The following is an 8,915-nucleotide window of genomic DNA, read 5'->3' as shown; positions in this document are numbered from 1 at the left end:
CTTAGAAGCAACATTAAGGGTTGTTAGGTATATTAAACAAAATCTTGGACTTGGGTTGTTAATGCCCTCAAGCAATAAAATGGAACTTGTTGCATATTGTGATTCGGATTGGGAAGCTTGTCAGATGAGTAGAAAATCAGTAAGTGGGTATTGTGTCAAGCTTGGAGAGTCTCTTATATCGTGGAAGTAAAAAAAATAGAGTACTATAGCTAGATCATCTGTTGAAGCAGAATACAGAAGCATGGCAGCATATTTATCTGAGATAATTTGGCTACTTGGTTTGTTTGATGAATTAGGAGTAGAAGGAATAAAGCCTGTGTTGCTATATTGTGATAAAAAAGCTGCATTACAAATAGCAGTCAATCCAATGTATCATGAGATGACCAAACACATTGAGATTGACTGCCATTTTACAAGAGAAAAAATTCAGCAAGGAGTCATACGCACAGGATATATTGCAACTGGAAATCAGATTGAAGATGTTTTGACTAAAGGTTTAGGAGTACAGCAGCATGAGAAATTGATGGCCAAGCTTGGTATTAAGGACATCTACAAAGTGTCAACTTGGGGGGGAGTGTTGAGTTTGTTAAGAAGCAAGTTGATAGAGGAGAAGCTGAGCTGTGAAAATTAGTTATACTGAGTGCTGAGCTGGAAGTTTTAGTTAGAGTTTGTTAGTTTTTTAGTTAGAGTTAGTTAAACAGTTAGTTTCCAAGTTATATATATATATACATGTATATTGATGTAAAACGTTGGATTAATAAGAGAAGAGAGTATTTCTTTTCTTTGCATTTTGTTTTCAGTTCTTCCAAATACATTTTCTTAATAGTATTTGTGTGTTTTAACTAGTACTTGATCTGTTTTCTGCTGTTGGAAGGAGGTATTCAGATCTTTCTCTGCTTGACCCCTCAATGCGTGCAACACCACTAGCACCATCTGAATGGAGAAAGAGATTGGAAGCAGTAAAGGACAATGATGAAGCATCGAATTCAAATCTTAATACCAACTTGATTCTATTGTATGTGAGAAATGGTATTCACTTCTAGTATGCTATATCTTTTCGCATCTATGTATATTTGTTGGAGTTTGCTATATGTTTCAAATTTCTCAAACAGTCACTGAAGTTTGGAAGACTCTAGCTTGAACTTGAGTTTTTAGGTGGAGAGGTGAATTATAGTAGACCTACAATATCAGATGTCTTAAACCAATATGGTATACTTTAGGAAAGACATAGTTGAAAAGCACATTGCATCAGTTGCATGATGCTATTCCTGTTTCTGTTGAGGGCTGTAGTTTGCACCATTTGGGGAAGCAACCTCATCCTAAACCACTAAAAACCAAATATCCTGTCTTCTCTTCTCCTCTATTTCTTCCTCATTTCTCTCGGTTCTTTCTCTTGCTCTCTTCTTCCTCTCTTCCCACGCTCTTTCACCTTCCTGCTAGAAAGATTGAAGATGTTGTAATCACTTTTAATCAGATTATGAATGGGACATTGGTCATTTTGATGGTGCAAGAAGACCTGATGTGGACTGCTTTAGGAGCACTTCATTTGGGCAATCTCAAAGTGAGGTATGACCAATCTTTATATTCTAGGGGGCATGCCTGAACTTTGTTTAATAACTTGTAAAATGCAGTTGTGTTGTAGGGTGCATTGTTACATTAAAACTAAGAAGTTTATATACTATTATCTTTATATCTATAAGTTTTACTTCTTATAAAATTAACAAAAGCATGATATGCAGACTTGTATGATATAATTTATCTTACCCATAGAGCTGTGCGATGATTGCACTTTCATTGGAAGACATGATATATTGTGCATCCTTTGGGCCATGTTATAAAATTTTCACTTTCTGGTGATTCAGTGATGGTTATGATTATAGTTAGACAGTCCGTATGTTTCTTTTTTCCAGGCTCTTGCTTCAGATCCTTTAGCAAATGTTGATAATGTCATGCCCCCTCCCGAGTATCCCTATCCCACTGGATCCGGGCGCTCTAGGAGACTCAAGATCCCGAAAGGAAGGTGAATACTCTTTATTAAAAAAAAAAAAAAACATTCATAAAAATAATTTCGTCTATAGACGAAAGTGAAAAGTAGTGCATTTGCATGTTTAAGGTTTAGAAGGTGGAAATACACAAATAATTATTCTAAAAACAGGAACTGAAATCTAGTTACAAAAGAAACATAGTATCAGAGTCCACTAAAGTTTGTAAAAGATGCAAATCATCATGCGTCAAGGCCAACCTAGAGCGTAGAGTATGCTCCACACGAACCCGATCTACGGTCCTGGGGGAGGAAACATAAAACAGTGAGCTGGGAAGCTATTGATGCAATAATATATTTTATACGAAAAAACTTTAACTTTGAAAACATGTATGAATAATTGTATGCCACACAACACTAGTGCACTTACATGATAAGGCAACAACAGTATATATATATATATATATATTATTATATATTATAATATATATTATTCTCGGATGCCAAGAAATCACACACCACTATCTATAAAACAAATCAATTCTCACCACCCTACCTAGCACTTAGGGGCCTGGATCATAACATCTAAACTAGTCCCTAACTCAGATATGAGCTACACCACCCGCAGTCTACCCTCGGGTGGTACCATCCGCAGTCACCCTTGATGGTACGAACATCATTGGATCCATGCTCAACCCACAGTCTACCCTCGGGGTCATGATATGATATCAATATAATCTCGCCCACAGTCTACCCTCGGGCGTCCAAAATCCCACACCGGCCAATAACCACCTGGTGTAATCCCGCCTGGAGCTCGTCAGGCGTCCGTCTTGTTCTAGTAGATATACCAATGGTTCGGTAGGACGGACCACTCAATGCGCGCATGAGATAATGTCAAATACTAACTGATGTATGGAGGGAGATGGATACTAAACAAGGGTGGTTTCTAATTCGGGAGTCACATATTAATATCATGCATCCAGAATTTCATTCCAAATATGCATCATGCATGCCTTGTACATATAAAGTATAATATGATATAAAATTTCAATAAAAAGGGCATGTAATCATGAATGCCCTCACAAAATTTTTCTTTCCCATAATATCCTCCCCACTAAGCCTAAACCCAACATAATATATAATCGGCTTCATCATTATTAATAAACCAGCCCACTAACATAGACAAATTCAATTCCCACAAATTAATATATTAGGCCTTATCATTAACAGTAAGTCATCCCACCAATACAAACAAATTCATCCAAAACCCTAAACAATAACGGACCTCATTATCCTTTTACAACCCATTAAGGCTTCAAAACCACAGTCCATTCATTCTTTTATGGAACTAAACCAATCAACAATCTGGCCTTATTTTATTAGGCCTGCCATTATTATAATTAGACTTAATACAACAGCATCTCTTCCCCATTTCCCAGCAGCTTAACAAAATTTATTCCAAATTTCATTGAGCACAAAGCAAAATAAACTTCCAGCCAAAAAAATGAAAATAAAACAGCAATTCTTTACATCCCAAGTAAGCTTCCAGTTCACGTTTTCATACCAAAATTTCTTTTTAAGAAACAATTCCAGCCAACAATATAACATTACAGTATATATATATCTACTCAATAACTTCCAGCAACTCCAATTTGCAAAATTCATAAACTAACTCAAACAATAAATCATCATAGACAGTACCAAAACAAAGTCTGCCTATTCTTAAATTTCATTGTGTCAACCAACTTATCAATTATCGATTTCTGTCTTCTCTTCATCACAATACTACAACAATAGTATGCAAACGTAGTTGTTCGTAACATATTTTATCTATTTAACAAAATCCCAGCAACTTACCAACCACTGCCCAACCTAATACACATCATTAAGAAACCAATTTAAAGCATATACAATAAAATATATCCCAAATCCAGCCGAAGCATGGGAGAACAAGCAACTCACACAAACTTCACATATAATCCAAAAACTCATCAAAACATTACATGCAGCCATAAGTCTTAAGCTTTTAAGAAGATCAATGACATGCAACCAAGATATTTTATTAGGACCAAATCTGATGCAGTTTCACTCTTTCTATTTTCAGCCGACACATGCAAGCAAGAGAGCCACAGTCACAGTAAGTTGTATCAAACAGCATGAGATAATACATTCACTTAACAAGCAATCGAAAAAGTTTAGATTTTTGGAAAAGTTTTAAAAAACCACTCACACAAAAAATTTAGCTCAACCCGAAATACCAGCTGCCCCAAGCATCATCCTCTCTTCACCTCACTTTCTCTCCCTCATTATCTTTTCTTTCCCTTCCGCCTTCGGCCGAACGTTCTCTCTTCCTTCTTCCTTCTTTCCTTCCTTTCTCTCTTTCTTTTCTTTTTTTCTCGGCTATCTCTTTCTCCACTCCACCATTCCTCATCTCAAATTAATAAAATTTACAACCATCAATGGCAAAACATGTGCCAAAACTGTGGGCTAATTCTCCTAAAGAAATCGCCTTTAATCCATCTTGCAATGGCCAATTATCCATGCATCCCTTAGTCTTTGATTCTTACATCTTGCACCCCAAATCCTTTAAATAAAGTTAAGTTTTATCATGATCTCACCCCTGGAGAATTATGCATGTACCCTTGCATGACACAATATTAAAAGGACCCCTCATCAATCAATTTCATAAAGTTGTTAAAAGTTTTCACACTTCCAATTTCGCACAAGTACTCTTGCAAAACTACCTAATAACCCACCATGCCTTATTTCTTACTAAAACCTCTAAAAAGTTTCATATTTACATATTACCCCCTAGATTCACATAAATAAAATTAAATAAAACCCACAAGAAAATACAGGGTATTACAGATAAGAAAAGACAGACATTTTAATGTATTGTACAGAAGTATCCGCTGTGATGTATATATCTACTATCCTGAGGTAGTTCACTGTTTCCTTCATTTTCCTTGTCATTATAATTTCATGTTTGATGTTAAAGGTGTTTATCATTCGGATACACTTTTCAATTAGATTGATTCCTTCTGTTGCATAGAGCACTTTTAGCTCTTATAAGAGTTGTCAAAGAGGCATAAGTAGTTTTCTCTTTAAAGTTATTAATGGATACACAGGAATATATTTAGTTTTAGTTTTCTACTGTATTGAGAAAAAATAAATTATCTGCAGGGCTTATTCCAATTTAGTTTGACTATATAGCACAACAAGCTTAATTTTCTTCCCTTTTACGAAGTGTTCAGTTTTTTAAAGAAAAAAAAAGGGTTTCCGAAATTTCTACACCTTGAAGGGAGGTGTTTCTCACTATCTTAAGAATGAAGGTCCTGTGGAGTGGGTTGGGAATTTGTTTATGTTTGATTCCTGTCTTTCTCTTCCCCCTGCAACCTACAAGCCTGAAGCTATGACTGAAGCAAGGAAGACTGGACAAGTTTCCGAAAATCCATTTGCTACATGCTATATATGTAATTCACAAATTTCTGAGTTAAGGCATCGAAACTGTGCAAATCTTGATTGCAATCTACTCTCTGTAAGTCGCTTTTCTCTCTTTCCTTTTTCTCCTGTAGTTTGTGCGTCTTTTATAACTGGGCTCTGAAGAGCCAGTTCATGGTAGATGCATAGGTCATTTTTCATGACCTTGATTGTGGGAACTGCAAATTTGTGATCAAATGAAGACCTATTGGGTTTATGACAAATAACAAAGAAACATATAAGTTTTACTACATACTTATACATTGATACAAAAAGTCCATAATTTGTTCTTCGTTTTATGACTCAATGCTTCTTGAATGGAAAATTACAATTTTGTCTTTGAGATTTGGCTAAGAATTTAGTCTTGTAAAATTGTTTTAGTAACAGAAGATATAAGGGTACTTTTGTCTTTCCAAAAAAAGGCAACCTTATAAAATTTAAAAAAAGAAAAAACATAAAATCCTCTCCGAATTGTTTGTTTGGCAACAGGTAGGGAATACAGTAGAATGAAAGGTGGTCCTATTTTTATCATTGGTACTTCCGATTTCAACTTTCAAGAACTACAAAAATCCAATTGACCAATTCAAAAAGTGGTGGAATAAGGAAATTACATTGTGGCCAAAGGAACGTAGAATAGCAAAGAATTTTTTTTTTTTTTTTTTTTTTCCTTTTTGAAGAAATTACATTTAGAGGGTTAAAGTGTAATCAAAATCCTGATTATGCTCTTTCAAAATATCTCCTAGTATTTTTGTTGTTTTATCTCAATTTTGTCAACAGAAAATGCTTAAAAAGAAGGTCATGTATGGAATCAAAGATTGAGGACTTCAATTGCTTTCTCTTCAAATTTCTATTATCACTTTGCACAATGGCACTCATTTTCTACTGTTTATCTTTTCGGTTAAATGTTTAACCCTTTGCACATGGTTTTTATTATACATGCACTCACCGCGTCTTCCCCATATTACACATGTTAGTGAATTAAAATGAAGATGACTCTGAAACCAAGCCTGTTTTCATGTGTCTTGTTCAGATGCTGCTCCGACTGTGTGAAGACTTTACGGGGATGCTGCTGTATAAATTGCACTACTGCCCCTCGACTTAACCCTCTTCTTCCTGGACATGAAGATACCAAAAATGGCATATTTATCGAGATTCAAAACTGCAAACAAGCTGACAACCTGGCCATTCTTTATGCAATGTAACAAAGTGGATAGATTTTTCGGTGTTCATCTGGTGAGGATCTAATAACTGGGACTATTCAACCTGTGGTTATTACTGATAATTTACAAAATTTATTTTTCTAGCAAGTTACTGACATGATGAGAAGGAAAAGTAAGATCTGCATTGCGCATTCGGCTTTCGCCGCCTCCATATTCTGGTATATGCAAAAGTGTAAGATCTAGGCCTGACTGGATGATCCGTTTTTTTTGTTATTTTGGATAGATTTTGGGAATAATATTGTGTAGTTAAATAGGGAAGTATTACAAGATAAAATTTAAAATTCAACAAAAAAAACCCCCTAGGTTTGCTAATTTAACTAAATACCCTAATAGATAATTTTTTTATAAAATGACAAAAATACCCCCATTCACCCACAGTGCCAAATTTCGGCCACCATCGCCGAAATCTAGTTTGAAAATTGCATTACGATGCAGACCGGTAGGATCTGGCAAGTAGGGCGTCTATATGGCCTTTTTCGGCCAGATCCACCACGGATCTGGCCAGATCTACGGCCAGATTTGGCCGTCAACGGCCGTAAAATTACCGGCCAGTTCTGGTCATTTGTAGGCCGTTGTGACAGATTTCGGCTACCATTGATGGTGGTTGCTAGAATTTAGCAAGTATGGGTAGATATGAGTGGATATGAGTGTTTTTGTTAATTTTTAAACTTTTTTTTTCTGAGGGTATTTAATAAAATTAATAAACTTAAGGAGTCTAAAAGTAATTAAAAAAATATATTAATATTTCTCAAATAACAAAACAAACAAATATTTTGAGAATATGATTGAGAGTATGAATAGAAATAATAAGCCAAATGAAGCCTATATCATCTTGTAATTTGTAAGCATTCAAATATACTATTGAGCTTGTAGTATTGAAAATGAAAAAAAATATTTTTTCTTTTTTACTTCCAATTGCCATACCTTTCTAATCATACTTTTTATGCTATTGAAATGGTTACATCGTCTCCCAATTTTATTTCCTATTCTCAAAGCCATTTTCATCTAAAAATACCAGCTTTTCTGGGCTTAAATTGAGGGGTTAAACTTCACGGCTAATATATATATGTACAAGAGTGAGAGCAATGCTATTGTCCTTCGTGCACTATCTTACAATCTCCATAGTCACCAATTTTCGTCAATTCTGAGAATAAGTAACAATTTTAACAGTGATTTATCGGTTTAACGTTAAATTATGTTAATATTTGATTAAAAAAATTATCTAAATTTACTTTAATCAAATTTCTCAAATTATGTCCGACGAACCCTAAGATTAAACTTTTTTTTTTTAATTAATTAATTAATTTTTTTTATTAGTGAGATTCTATTCAACTACAAAAAGAAAAAATCAGCTTTATTAAATAAAGAAACGTTTCAAAGAAGTTAATTATTTTTATAAATAAATCATTTAAACGTTTATGAAGGGGAACGAACGACCCAATTTCTTTCTTTCATTCTTTGTGACGAGTCCTCAGGCTCACCGGATTACCTGTGAATGGCTGCGAATGGAAGATTCAGAAAATGATTTCCCCAAGAAGGGAAAGAAATTTACGAAGAAGAAGAAGAACGGAAGAGAACGAGATGAACGAGAAAGCATAGAAAGGCGCGAGTTGTTTCTCGGTTTTTTCAAAAACAACCATCGAATTCGGTGAGTAAGACAAATAAAAAGAAGAAAACAAAGAGTGGGATTGATGGGAAAGACGTGAATTTTGTTAACTGGAGATGGGTTTTGTTTTGTCTTTGATAACTCAAAGAAGAAGAGGATTAATAATAATGTTCTTTGTCGTTATTGGTGTGGAAAGAGGAGGAGAACAGCGCGACCCAGACGGTGGAGAACGGTGGAGAAGACTGAGAGTAATTTAAGTGATGCTCCAAGTCTTGATGACGTGCTTTCACAGTTCATTTATGAGGGGATTTGTAGTAATGGTGAAACTAAAACCATGGAGAAGAAAGAGAATGAGGATGAGAACAATGCTTGTTTAAAAGATTCTTTACCACCAATTTATGGAAGCTTGGGAGAAGAAGAAGAAGTTGAAAAGAGTTGTTTGGAAATAACAAGAGAGAGTGGTGGACAACATGTAGAAGTGAGAAAGGATTCACCATACTTCGTGAATGGCTGTAAAGATTCAAAGTTTAAGGCGAAACACAGAAAGGTTTCGCACTTTAAGAAGGCGGAAACACCTGATAAGATTAAGCGTGGTTGTTGTGATTATTAGAAGTTTGATGAGGGTTAT

The 8,915-nt window shown here is 35.0% G+C and overlaps 1 pseudogene; it reads left to right on the top strand.

Annotated features, from left to right (window-relative positions):
- Window positions 1–241: 241 nt before the first annotated feature.
- Window positions 242–6,635, top strand: LOC116130743 (annotated as a pseudogene).
- The last annotated feature ends 2,280 nt before the right edge of the window (window positions 6,636–8,915 follow it).

Source organism: Pistacia vera, unplaced genomic scaffold (genome assembly GCF_008641045.1).
Source record: "Pistacia vera cultivar Batoury unplaced genomic scaffold, PisVer_v2 Contig225, whole genome shotgun sequence".
Lineage (NCBI taxonomy): Eukaryota > Viridiplantae > Streptophyta > Magnoliopsida > Sapindales > Anacardiaceae > Pistacia > Pistacia vera.
Note: the sequence above shows the minus strand (reverse complement) of the source record. Positions and strands in the feature narration are given on the sequence as shown.